This window comes from Octodon degus, unplaced genomic scaffold (assembly GCF_000260255.1).
Source record: "Octodon degus isolate 3935 unplaced genomic scaffold, OctDeg1.0 scaffold00026, whole genome shotgun sequence".
Taxonomy (NCBI): Eukaryota; Metazoa; Chordata; class Mammalia; order Rodentia; family Octodontidae; genus Octodon; species Octodon degus.
This window is the reverse complement of record NW_004524602.1, coordinates 15185032-15199620: the sequence shown is the minus strand read 5'-3', so window position 1 is coordinate 15199620 and position 14589 is coordinate 15185032.

The following is a 14589-nucleotide window of genomic DNA, read 5'->3' as shown; positions in this document are numbered from 1 at the left end:
GGAGTACTGGCTCCTCAAAGGCATAGGGTTTGTGCGGATTTCTCTCTGGGACCTAGAACGGTGCCTAGGTAGTCACACACTGAGGGCTGACCAGATGAGCGAGTGCCTGCCACAGTCCTAGCCATTTTCCTGCTCTAAAGCACAGAGACTTCTTTATGACAGGAGCAAACACACAAGTTGAAGACTGCGTGGTTCACTCCTCTCTAACAAAGTGTGCTCTAATTAGTTAAGGGACAAACTGAAAACAAACAAAACCCCTGAACGTTAGCTAGGGACACACTCAGAGATGCAGAAATCACAAGGGAAGCCTCACGCTGTCGTGGAAAATTCCCTGGCCTGCATACAAAAAGACCCTTGTTGAAGTCCCTGACTGCAGAACCTGGCTGTGTGACCTTGCAGGTGGCCTTTCTTGCCTGTGCCTCAGTTTCTCCATCCACTTTAAGCTTCATTCCATATGAATAATGTTCACTTTTAGCTCTAAAGAGGCATAACCCTTCCAAGTCCCCCCTGATGTTTAGATGTCTGAATAGCTTCCTACCTAAATCTGATCCTTTACGGGACAGAGGTTAAAATTGCATCTCATGTCCTGTCTTGGAGGCTGCCGTGGGTGGATTACGCCTTGATTTAAGCACCCTTAAATCAAGCAGAGCAGGTGTTTACTCTAAGAGGCGAGATGCTGAGAGCCCCCTACACAGAATCCAGGTGCTCACCTCGAATAATGCTTCTCAGAGTGCAGACTCGAGCGACAAGCTCACCGCCAGGGGGATGCGGAAAATACCTGCAGTCGGGGCGTGCAGCGAGCCGCTGAGCCAGGAGTGCGAAAGAGCATTTTCAACGGGCTTAAACGCAGCCACACAGCCTAAGTAGGTTACCACTGCCCTGCAAAAGCACATCTGGAGCCTCGCGTTGCTCCCACGCATCCTTGAATATTGAACCCAGAAATAAATTGGCTCGCTGTTTAATCCAATAGTCGATACTCACTTCTGCGGTATGGACTCTGCTGAAACTCAAGCCATGGCCTCTGGTGAGAAAAATGTAGTGAACTGCACAGGCCCAGTATTGATACCTATTGCAGGGAGTCATTCTTTCTGCCATAAGAAACAATTACCCCAAACTACGCTTGGTGGGAATGGACAGCACTCCGAGATCAATGTGGTTGGTCATTTTTGATCTGGCTTACAGAGAAGCTGGGTCTGGGTTTGCAACCCTGTCAGTTACAATCTTCTCCATGAAGCCAGCTGATAGCAAGCTTTCTCTCCACACACAGGTCCTGCCTTTTTTCCCCTGTCCACACAGAAGGCCTAAACATTCCCAACTCTAAGGAGCCACTAGTTCTTCAGAAGCTCTGGGCCTGCACAACCTTACTTAGGTTAGGTGTCAGACTTGACTGTTGACCCGGCCCAGTACTCAGCTGCTGAGTGACAACAGAATGAATTAGCAAAGTGACAAAGTAAATAATACTGAGTGTGCTTTAATGCCTTATGCAAAAACCTGTCAGCTGGGCAGACTCTGGTTTCTCTGGGGCATAATGGAGGCAGTGGAGTTGAGAGCTGGATTTCCCGAGAGCTGAGAGCTCCCTTTCTCAGAAGACAGAATGCCCCCACCCTCACGGAACTGCTCCGGTTTCTGCCCTGAACGATAGTGACTCCTCCTTTCCTTTCACCTCAGGAACTCTTTAGACTAGAACTTTCGGCAGCACACCCTGCCAGGGGAGGCTGGAGGGTGGCGACTCTGGGTGCCTGCATGGCTGCTACGTTGCCTCTCTGCCCCGGCAGCATGGCACCCCGAGGTTTCTTTTGAAACCTCAGGTTTAGACACACCCCAGAACTCCAAGTCAGGATGATAGCCCCTTAATAACAACTTCTATGGAATGCTTTTCAAGTTCAAAGCAGACAGTAAACACTAATTAATTAATCTCCCCTCCCCACACTCACTCTGTGAGGTATGAATTAGTCCCGTTTTATAGACGAGAACACCGAGGTGGGAGCGCGAGTGACTTGTCTCAGGCCCAGCCACAGGCAGTGGGGGCTGAGCAACTTGGGCTCCTGCACCTGGAACCATCCAATGTTACACCTGTTCATAAAACTTGATGAAGTACTCAACCCAGGACCAGGACCAGAGCCCCATGTCAGCTGTGCCTTGCCCAGGTCGGCCTGGCCTTTACCTCTTTGAATTCTTAGTTTTGTGGCCTCCAGGGTTGTGTTCCTCCAGCCGAGCTGACAAGGAGCCCAGATCAAAGGCTGACTGAGGGTCGGCTGCAGGCCAAGCCCTGGCCAACACCTCCTTCTAATAAGGCACCCCTAATGCAGGCTGTGTTTCAGCAGCCTCAACCTCCACGGGTGTCATGTGCCACCCCACTGCCCGCCACACCTGCTGCTCGGGATGCCCTGTACCTGAGGCATCACACAAGGACCCGTGACACACATGATGTTTGTGTTTCTTTTAATACAAAAGATATATTTTTAAAATATTTATTTATTCATTTGGTACAGGGTCTTACTATGCAGTTCAGACACATAGTAATTCTCCTGTCTCAGCCTCCTCAGCACTGGGATTACAGGCGTGCACCATCATGCTGGGTTCCTGAGCCAGCACAACGTGCAGTACCGTGGACCCCACTTGGGCGTTTGTGCTTGCCAGGCAGACCCTTGGACTGCCGAGCTATCTCCCCAGCCCCGGAAGATGCTAATGTATGGGTTGTTCTAAGCTAAGACCTCAGGATTCAGGTTTAGCTGCACCTCTGGCACTTCGTGACATGCGAGTGGGTGTGGGTTCTAGTTTGGATATGCGTCTCTGGAAGGTCCGCCATTGCCGGTATGGGCGATGCCCTGCGGCACAGCACACAGGTGGGGACATGGGCAAGTGCACAGGCCAGCGTGTCTCGTGATGCTGTGCCTTGCAGGCTTGTTGGCTAATTTTAGCAATCCACATTTATCTAACAAAAGTCAATCCAGCGGGCACTCTGTAGCAAACTGTTTTGCTCAAGACAGTCCTAGCGATGGCGCTGATGACCCCCAGGGGTTCTACTTTCTGTCCAGGAAGTGCCTAAATCCATAAAATTAACATCCTTCCCAATGACTGTAGTATCATGGCACTGTCACCTAGGAGCCAGGAGGAATGCACTCTGTAGGCCCCAAGGAGGGGACGTCCCTTCCAAGGGTGGAGGCACAGAGACACATCCTCACCCAGAGCATCTGGACATGCCTTTCCAAAGCACATTTGGGTTTTCAGCAAATCACTGTTCATCTCATGAAGGGACGGAGCAATGCAAATGCTCATCTGAGAACAGATGTGAAATAAGTGGGGAGACAGAGAGAGGCACCGTGGCCACGTTGGGATGGACATGGGGATTTGGGACACACGGAGGCAGAAGCGTTCCTCATTTTATTGCCACACGGAGAAGGAAGATTCGGCCTAGTGGATCTTGACTTTGGCTGCTTACCAGAACCATCTACAGAACTGTGGAAGACTCATTCTAATGTCTAATTCAGTCCTACTGAATTTGCTTCTCAAGAATTAGGGCCTAGTCAGGGGTATTTTATTTTTTAAAGTTCTACTTGTAATTACTGTGTTTCCCTGAACATAAGACCTAGTTGGTAAGTAATCAGTCTTGCAAAGTAGAGACCAACAATACCAGCCCCATCAGCAGGCCCTTGCCTTGCCTGCCTTACAGAGCAGCCACCCAGCAAGACAATGGTGCCCAGCAGGGGAGGGGACAAGAGCCAGCAGGAGCACTTCAACACCTCCTACCATGGGTCCTTAAGCTTTCTGGGGCACTTGGATCCCTACTCACTTTATCTTCACAGTCACCCTGTTCACTGAGTCATAGTTGGGAACCCCCGAGGCTTAGATGGCTTCTCTGACTTCTCCATGACAGTCACAAGATTCATAAGGAGCACAGCTGAGTCTTTTGCACTGAGCATCTCAAATTAAAATCTGCATGTTACTTTGCTTACGTGCAGAGGAGGCCTGGGGGTGCCTGGGGGGGGTGCATTTATCTGGCTGGGTTGGGGTGGAGGGGGAGAGCTGGGTGCCTCCTTTTCTTCTGTTGGGGCTGCACTGCTCCAGACGACAGGAGACAAAGCACCTAGGTGAGTGGTGAGGGGCCCCTTCCCCTCAGACCTGCACAGCCAAGCAGCTCCGGCAGCTTTATGCTCGAAGTCCTCTGAGTACACACTTTACCAACCCCAGTGCCAGCGCTAGGACTTAGTCTGGTTACCCGAGCACTGTCTGTTTGGGTTCCCGGGCTGAGCTGCAGCACTGGCTCTGTGTCCCATTGCCAGAGGGAGTGTGAAGCCACCGGGTTACCCTGGAGCCCAGCTGCCTGCCTGGAGACCAACCTCAGGCAAGGAAGCAGGGAGGTCCCCCTTAGCATAAGGATAAGAAACCAGGCACCAGAATCTTCCCGTCTTAGGAGGAGCCTGGAGCCCGGGCTTCTTGTGGAGTTCTACAATCTCACATCCTGCGCGTTAGATCCTAGGCAGGCAGTGCAACAGGCGGGCAGAAGGGAAACAGCCTCGTGCAGGCCCTGGGCTCTGTGGCCTTCCATCGTGTCCTCCTGCACGGCTGTTTCCATGTGATCGAGCGCTGGAGGAGACGAAGGCCCGACTTCAGCCTACAAAGCGCACCGTATCCAGCACGGTGCGACTATGTTCTAGCTTCTGAAGTCTTCATGCGGGTGCCGGGAAGAAGGAAAGGTCTGAGTCGGAGCCTCCCAGGAGCCCTGGACGCTTTAGTAAGGCCAGCAGGTGACGCAGGAGCGCGGAGCCTCACCCCTCCAGCCCAGAGGCGCTGCGTCTCCCTCCCGCACCCGCGCCGGGGCGGCTCGGAAACGCGTGCAGTCAATGGTCCTAGATAAGTGAACGCGGGAGAAAATGTTCCTTTCCGCTAGCAACACAAAAAGCACATGAAAGCAGCCATGAGAAGGTAACATTTTTGTCTTAAAAACAACGTCTTATTGCCAGTGAGGCTGGACTCAGACTGATGGGCTCCAGTGCTGCGGGCACGGAGCAAAATCAGCTTAGTTCTTTTCCAAAGAAATACTGCGACCTGTAACAAGAATCCTGAAGATGTACTTACTCCGACCAGGCAATCTGTCCCCTGGGAATTCACACCAAAGACATCATCTGACAGAAGCCAAAAGCTACAAAAATGGTCTCTAACCGTCAGATCCTACCACGTACGCACATACACACGTACACACAGCCTGCACCCTCCAGCAGCCGCACATTATGTAATTGGGAACAGCGTAACCAATTACAGCAGCTTGACAGTGGAATATTACACAGCGGCTAAACTCCAGAAGACGCAGGGGGACAATTTCAGACCTTATTTTGTAAAGGTGATGGAATTTACTTGAGTATTTTTCTTGATTTTTTTAATATATGAAAGAAATTACACTATAGAAAGTGTACCAGGAGGATTGTTACATGATTATTTTCCTGTTCTTGTCAGCTGGGCAAAAGAGTTTTTTTTTTTTTTTATTTTAGAAATCAACTGAGTTTTTAACTGGCAGCTAAAAATCCCACATTTATTGTGTGCTCCATGACCTTCTGAGACAGGTGTGCACGCATCCCACGGAAAGGCCACGTGGAGACAACGATATAGGTTTTACCTCACTGTTTAGCATTTTTTTTTTTTTTAATAAGGAGAACACTTAACATACAGGGTGCTTTTACTAAGGAGTTTGGAAATGAAAGGACTGAAATATACAGGGTACTCGGGTCATACGGGGTACTAGGGCAGTCCTAAGTCACGGGTCCTTCCCTTGCAGCCTGGGGCAGGCTCTTGGCTGTCCATGACCGCCTTTGTGGGAAAACTCTTCCGGTTTCCCACAGGGCCTGGCTACGGAGAGGAAGCCCCGGGCCCAGGTAGCCTACAGATCACAGGTCACTCGGGGCCCGGGAGAACTCTCCAGGGCCAGCTTTCAGAACACTCCAGCTTGGCCACCCATCCCCAGCTGAAGGAGACCCAAGTCCCTGCGTCTGATTCCTCAAAAGATTTAGGACATGTTCTCTAGGACAGCGAACCCCATCTTCTGACTGGATGAACTCGGTGACCTCTGGTCACACCACAGAAAGCCACCCCTCCTTCATACATCAGCACTTTCCACGCAGCAGGCAGCAGCGTGCACGGCGAGCTTCCTGGCTTGATTCTAGCTGGTTTGTATCCATTTGAAAAATCAGGCTAGCACAATGAGTTTTCATGAGGCTAAATATGCTCAAAGTAAAAGAATCATTACTTATTTTAAGACAATGTCCTTTCTACTTTTTTTGGCACTAAAACGCCATCCTTTCGGGAAAAGATGAATGCAGACGGAGTTATCTCTTGCTCATGTTCCCCCTTTGTAGAAAAGCGTAGGAACCTTACGTGCCCCTCTCCCCATGCTAGTGAAATCAGATTGCTTCAATAAACACTTACCGGGGGCCGGGGTCAACAGCGGGATGGAGGCTGTGGCTGCTGTCCCTGGGCCCCTGGTTCGCCCCAAAGTCCCGGTCCTTTTGCAGATGCTTGTGTGAAATTTCAGAGTGTGGCTTCCACCTCCGCAGCTGCACCTCTGCCACGGCAAGAGTGGGCGCCTCTGCCCAGGAAGCAGAGCCCCACTGCTTGTCCGGCTTCAGTGACCGCGCAGGGGGGCGGCACTGCTTAGACTGTGCCCCAGCCCACTTTGTTATCACTGAGAGCCAACACTGCGATCACCCTGAATCCTGAGGATTCATTTTGGAAAGTACACACAGGAATCTCTTTTGTCTTAAAAAGAGAAACAAGTAACACGGGTGCCATGGATTCGTCACCGCTGCCTAGACCGTGTCCTAAAGTTGGACACAGAACCTGGGAAAAATCCACAGATCAGCCACATGGAGGGGAGGAGGCTCTCTCCACTTAGATTCCGGGACCTATGTGCAGCCTGGTTCTCACACACAGCAACTGTGTGACCCGAACAGTTACCTCCCTGTTCCTTTGTGCAAGCAGAAATCTGTCGCGGCCTCTGCACAGTGAGACGCCTCCTGCGTTCTCCACCTGCAGCCCAGATCGCGTGATCCACCCTGTGCACATGGCACTTCATCTGCTTTCTCCTCCTGGTTCCCTGACTGGATGCATTTCCTCTCCTGCCCAGCCCTGGGCAGAGCAAAGGCTGTGACCCGCAAGCCCAGGAGGCGGAGGCCAGGGCAGCCCTCGGGCCGCTTCCATTACAGGCAGAAGCCAAATGCACGTGGCGTCGTTTGCGTTTCCTCACAACGACTGTGTTTGACAAGCTGGCCCCGACCTACCTGTACATTCATTCCAGGGCTTCTGAAATGATTTTTCTTTGTCTGCGACAACACAGAAATTTTTCGTGAACAGTTTCCATGTCTGGTTTCATGCACTCGAGAAGTAAACATCGTCGGTGAGCAGCCTTCCTGATCCGCACCGGCCTGGAGCAGTGGTGCTGTGCCTGCGCCACGGAGGGAGGTGGGCGTCACTGCACGCTTTAGCAGGGTCACCATCGCTGAGCTAGTTGGCTTCCCAGAGACCCCAGCAGACTCCACTCTCCCCGAGACCACGGCCCATCGCACCAGCAGGCCTGATCCGCACCCTGCACCGTCTCGCAGACTCCTCGGCCGCACCCAGCTGTCTCTCAGGGACTCCAGGAGGCAGGCTGGTGCGCGTTTGAGATATGAGCTTTCTTGCTGAGGCCATCGATGCCAACGAAGAAAGAACTTTGTGCTTCCTCCGTCCAGTGGTAAATATTTCACATCAGTGAGTAGGTACATAGAGAAAGGATGTGAATTTTAATTTCTGGTAAGTGAGGTCTAGACAGGGGACAGAGGAGTTGTACCAGTCAGGACAACCCACGGACTCTGTTTCACAGATTCACTTGCAAATCGTGTCACCTTGAAGGATGTTTTCTCTGGAGTGGCCCAGTGAGTAAAAAGAAGTTCTCTTGTCCATCTTCCAACTTCTGTTTCACTCTCTCCCACTTTTCGGGGCTCAGGCACAGTGGCTTTCACTCCGCCCCCCACATACGCAACCCTTTGAGTTTACACAGGGCTTGTGCATTCGACATTCTGTTTGCCTGGTTCAGTCCTGTTCGAGGTTCTTCTCGGACACATGCGTGGCCTCCCTGCCAGTCCTCATACTGTCACTGTCACTGTCATGCGTGCAGTATTTGGTGACAATTGGATGAGGTCTGTCTGTCCCTGAAGATAGCAAATTTTGCCCAACAGAATGGTGTCCGTCGGTGGATGGGTAATTGTTACGATGCGCTGAGTGAACGGAGCAGAGGAATCTCCGCCAAATAATCACTCCATCAACATCTTTTTTCTTCCTTTTCTTGTTTGTTTCTTTGATGATTCGCCTCTGCAGGGCACAGTGAGGAATACGGTAAAAGATGTGGCGTGGCTCCTGGGGTGGCCCCAGTGGAAGTGGCCATTTCCTGCCTAGACAAAGTTGATAGTGTTGATGGGCAGTGCAGGGGGGACCTGGAGTCAGGAGTCGGGATCATTCCAGGTGGTGCCCGCCCTCCTGGATTGGGCATTAGTACCTCCATCCCTCTATTTGCCAAGGTGATGAGATCTGTGTGCCCCTTCTGGATGGGCAGGGCAGATGACCAGAGAACAGAAAGAAAAACAGCCTTGAAAAGATAAACACTGATAACACTTCTGACCTGCACCCACTGTCCTGTGTGGCCAGCACTGGGCACATCTTGGGCTTTACTAGAGACCCGCACTGGGGCCACGTGTCCTGTCACCATGGCCTGCACAGGAGTGCGGCGGGGCCCAAAGTGGCAGTCTGTTGGGGCTACTCCATGCAGCTGGGGAGGACCCTCCTCCTGCCACCAGGGCCACCTGGGGAGGATCAGGAGTCCGAGTGGCTCCCTGAGGTGATCCAGCTTGGTAGCTTAGCAACCTGCACTGAGGCTTCATCTCGCCTGGGAGGCGTGGCCAATAGGAGGCCCCCTCCCAGCCGCGAAGCACAGGGCTCTGGCCCCAGCCCTCGCTTTAGCAGCCGGGTGAGTGTGGGCCACGCTATCTTGGGTCTCAGCTTGTGACAATCACTTAGCCATGCTGGGGTGAGAACCAAGGCTTCTTCAGGGTGGAATGGGTAGGGCTGAGTGGGACCACTTGGTGCCTGCAAAGACGCCCATGCCCTCCAGTCTAGGACCCTAAAAGTGCAGTGTCATCTCATTTTACAAATGAGGAACCGAGACGTTAACAAGCAAACCTGCAGCAAGCTACAATGTACGTGGCTCTGAGCTGTGTGCCTGAGGAGACTGCCTGCCTTAGAAGCCGACACGGACCGCAGGGAGCCACTAGGTGTGGCATTTCCTTATGCCTGGACCCTTCATTTGTGGGCAAGACTGAGGCCGGGGGCACAGCTGTCACCTGAGCTGCGGACCCCCTTGCAGGGGCAGTGGGGCCAGTCCTCACGCATGGGCTAAGAAGTTGTTTATTTCGGAGAACTGCTTAGGAAGCAGCAGATCCTCAAAAGTATATTATTTTACTAATTCTGTAGTTCCCCAAGTACCGAGAAGACGAAGAAGAATGAGATAGCTAGGGTTCTTCCCAGGGCAGACTTCCAAATCAGCCGGAAGGCCTCTAATCCAAATTCGCAGCTGCCCTTGGACCAACGCATCCCTGTAATCTGCGCGGCACTATGGGAGCTCGGAGGACCAGAAGCACTGTCGGGAAAGTGTCCTGAACAGAGGACAAGAGACCAGGAGCTCAGCGGGCCTAGAAGGACCACTGGGCAGTAGGGTGCCCCCGCCAGGCCCTCAGGGAGCACAGCCCAGGGGGAGAGCAAGAGGCACGAGGATGCTAACCGTAAATTTGGAAAGTGCTGTAAGGGAAAGCACAGAGTGGCTCAAGAATCTCCGTCTCATCTGGCCCGGGATGAGGGAGAAGCTCATGTGAGATGTGACATCCGAGCTGCAGTGGGATGGAGGCTATGCAGCCGACGTGGCCCAGGGCTGGATGCCACCGGGGCAGGGAGGCAGCGAGCACCCTGCACCTTCCTGTGATGCTGGTGTGGGGGAGGGGGGAGAGAGAGAGAGAGAGAGAGAGAGAGAGAGAGAGAGAGAGACTGCCTGAGCCCCAGAGCATGCAGAGCAGCAGGAGGCTGGGTCAGCTTGTCAGGCGGGGCCTCCAGGAGTCGCTGCATGCAGGCCCGGAGAGCACAGTGCAGCACAGCTCCACAGATGCAGACCGAGGCCAGGATCCTCGCTGGGCGGGGTGCTGCTGGCCTCTCCTCACGCTCTGCCTTGCCTAAGAGTGAAACTGCTTTCTCCACCAATGGCAGTGAGGTTGCACCTCGAAGAAGCCACCTCAGCAGATGCTGACGCTTGCATTCTGCAGCGAGTTGGAAGCTCCAGGCCTGCTTGGCCTGCGCCTCCCTCCCATCCTCCCCAGGCAGGGTGCAGGCAGGCATCAGCACCAGGGACTGCCTGCGCTGAGGAGGGCGCTTTCCCAGCGTGCTCCGTGCTCGGGTGGCCCCAGCCCGGCTTCCGTAACTGTGTCCTCGGTCCACACAAGTCTGCCATCTGAGGGTCGGGCCCCTTCCCTGAGAAAGCCCCGTCCTGCCTCATGCCATTTCCCTCTGCCTGTCTAATTAACTCCGTCACTATATCTGCAGTCAGATAAAATGCTCATTTCACACCACATTAATTTTTATCAGCTGAACATTAAGCAACACAAAGCTATCTATGCTTGGTTTAATTTACATACTGACAGCCCTGCAAAGCGCTGCCCACAGTGGCTGGGCAGCAAACAAGCAGAACCGGCATCAGACAAGTCCCTTCGAAATGAAATATTGATCTGCTAGGCTGACAGTCGGGAGGGCTGGAGGGGTACGGGGGTAGTAGCACTGAGCAGGAAGAGGCGCTTCTCTTTTCCTTGAAGAACAATTATTGGGGTAGTCTCCAACAGGTCTCCCAGAGGGCAGTCAGAGGGGCTGGCTGGGTCTGGGATCCATAGTTCATACGGCTGCCTGGACATGGAGTCTCTTCACTCTACCCCAGGAGGCTGCCCCCTCCTACAGGAAAGGCTCTCCAAGGGGCAAAGCACTACACACACACACACACACACACACACACACACACACACACACATTCCATGGCATATTTCAGTTCTATAACTCTGCTAAGGCCATTTCTATAAAGGAAACCTCCTGGCCTTGTTTCATGGCCAACCTCAGGTATCGCCTCCAATCGGAAGCATTCCCACACCCTTCTTCCTCCAAGTCTGGACCCAGCTTGGGTGCCACGAGTCTCCTTCACACTGAATAATAATAATCCAGGTGTGTGTCTGCCTCCCACTGGCTGTGAGCTCTCTGCAGGGCTAAGTCTAAGTCTAGAGTGGTTGGAGCTTATACAAGTTGAGAGAATTACAAACAGAAATGTAAAATTATCGAACTTGTGCAGCTATTGCAAATAGTTATAACCATGAGAACATACGACAAGGATCATTCTCAGGGCCTGGCGAGAACTCAGGGCAAGTCCTAATCATTAAGCTTCCTTGGCTTTGAAGTGGGTCTAGCTCTGCTCTCTGGAGCCCAGTTCTTTGATTATAACAAGTACTTGATAAGTGTAGGTGGCATGGATAGGTGAACCGAGGAACAGGAACCCCTTTGGGGCCTGCAGTACATAATAAGGACGGCGAAGACCTTTGAGCAGGTTGTTCCCTGTGGGCCTCACAGCAGCCTGGGTGATACAGCACATGTGACCACAGCCAGAACCAACAGGCGGGGCCTAAGCGTCCCCTCTACTTGAGACCCCAAGGCCCGAGAACAAAAGGCCAGATGCCCCAGGCAAGCAGACCGGACTCCTGTTGGCCCGTCTTTAGACTTCAGAGCCCTCACACCACATCATTCCACCCACATCACGGGGTTCTTCCACTTTTATGAGCACCGGCGTCATCTGGCCCTTGCCCCACGCCAGGCTCCTTGGCCTGCAAACCAGAGTCTACCGCCTCCGAACCGTACCCCCACGTTGGAGCCGGACAATCAGCGCTTTCAACTCAAGGGCCCGCTCCCAGCTTTGCTGTGGATTTTCCAAAACCACACTCTGAGAGACTCACGCCCTCGTACGCTGATGCTGAGGGAGAGCGAGTTGGGGGAATTCAGCGGCAGGTGGGTGGGAAGCTGGCACAAAGCTAGACCGTATTGCCCGGAAGAGGCTCGGGTACAGCATTAGCAGGAGCAGTCAGCGTGGCCTGAGGACAAGCCGGGGCCGTGGAAGCAGGCACCGTGAACCTGGGGAGCAGAAGGCTGCAGACGGCCTGGAGAAGCCCCACGTGAGCTCCCAGCGCGAGTGAACCCTGTCTTCTTACAGATATCAACCTGGGGGTGGGGTCTCCCCAGATCTCCAGGAAGGAGGACAGAGGACCCTGGCTGGGATTTCTGCCATCCTACGAGTATCCACGGAGAGTCGTCCCTGGAGAGGCAGGGCGCGGCATGCTAGGCCCCTCCTGTGCGGCTCTGCAGGAGAGAAGCTGTAGGCCTGGCCTCTGTTTCACAACCACTGCATGCTGGGGCTTGCTGGTGTCAGGTGCATCCAAGGACTTCTAGAGACACTGCGAGCCAATACCGTGCTGCAGCTCCTTCCTGGGAGATTCCGGACCATCCAAAAGGCTTGCAAAGCAGGAGGAAAATGCACTTGGAGTCTTTGTAGTGGAAAAGTGGCTTGTTCAGAATCAAATGTGTGATAGAACTAGTGGGGGAGTCAAGGCCACGCTTAGCCAGGCCTGGCTTGCAAGCACAGTGCGATGTGGATCTGGGCAAGTCCCTGGACTTCCCTGCGTCTTTTTCTTCCATTACAATTGAGATCTATTATATTAGTACTGCCTTCCAGAGCTGCATTGCAGAGCCAAGATGTTTTGAAATCTAAATGTAGATAGAAGGGGCATTGGTTTTTGGTAATATCTTACTAACCGTCTTAAAGATAATAAATAATTAAGCTATCAAAGCAGAGTAGATTTTAAAAAATGAGTTGAGGCCTATGTAATGCACTCCAAAGCAAGCAGGAACTAGAAGGGCCAGACCCTGAAAGACAGGCTGTCCACCTAGTAAATCTGGGAGTTTGTGGGCCTCCACCCCTTTCTTTTGGCCTGCAGTACTCTCCACTTGGCTCTTGGCTCTGGAATCCAGATAACTGGGGCTGTCAGAGGAAAAAGTCAGATTTGGCGGCGGAAGAAGGAAGTAAGGGAGCTCCAAGAAAAAAGAAGCCAGCTGTGGCTGACCACAGGGGCAGAGTCAGGGTTTGAATTCAGCCGATTTATCTGGCTGCTAAGACAAAAATTCTCCTCGGAGGAACACAACAAAATCTAGTCTCCAAAACAATCATTTACATTATGTGCGAGCCGATCAGGTCCCTGGACGTGCAGGTGAGCAGGATGTAGCTCATATTCAAGGACATGAAAAGAAAGAAGTTGCTAGGAACCAGCTTCATTGCACCGAGATGACGCGTTTAGCAGATAGCGACTTGTACAGAGCCGGCATGCGTATGTTTGTGGAATTCAGGAAGATCTCCGCACAACAAACGAGCAGACGAGGGGCCTCGGGAGACTTAGAAAGCACGGGCGCGCCAGGCGGAAATCCAGCAGGTGAAAACTGTGTGACGAAAGATGGGCTGTTCGGGCTGAGCAGCACGTCACAGAGGCCCAGGAAAGAGCCAGGGAGCTCCGGGATAGAGAAGTGGCAAAGTCCCAAGCACAAAGAAAAAGGATCTGAAGTGTGTGGCGCTTAGGGACCCGGGCACCAAGAGCATCACACCTAATACGTGGAAAACAGAAGTTCCACAAGGACAGGAGGGTGAGAAGGGAAAAGAGAAATGTAGTCAAATGAATGAAGACTTTCTTATTTTATTTTTTGGTACCGAGGATCGAACTCTGGATCTCGCGTTTGCCCGGCAGGTGCTCATGCCACTGAGCTATCCCCCTGGCCCAAGACTTTCTATATGTGGGCAAAGACAGCAGCTTCAGAATGCAGAAGCTGCACACATTCCAAGCCAGGTCCAAACAAAGAAAACCCAACCTAGACACATCAGAATCAATTTTCTGAAATCTAAAGATAAAGGCGTATCTTGAAAAGACAAGCCCCAGCGAGACACAAGCGACATGCTATATCTAAGAGGGACTGCAGGAAGGACAGCTGACACTGCTAAGTAAATAGCGAAGAGCAGAAGACAGCGTGATGACATCTTCAAAGGACAGAAAGAAAAGGTGCCAACCCAGAATCCCATCTTCAAAAATAAAGGTGAACTTATTTTCAGATAAAACCAAAGCTGAAAGGTTTCACTGCCAAGGAAGTTCTTCGGCCCGGAGGGAAACAACATCCAACACAGTGCTAACGCAGAAAGGGCTGTCACAAAGGGTTATTTCCTAATTATTTGACTATGAAATTTGGCTTTATTTTGTCATAAATTTTAAAAAGGTTAAGTAGTTATTAGAGTTTCCAGTGGGTGCCAGGTGTGGACAACATAATCGTACTTTACCTGAGCTAAATGCTGATGCCTCTCTGTTAGAATCTGCAGAGAGGAAGAGAAAGGGAGGGAGGGAGGAGGGAGAGAAGACAGAGAGAGAGAGAGAGAGAGAGAGAGAGAGAGAGAGAGAGAGA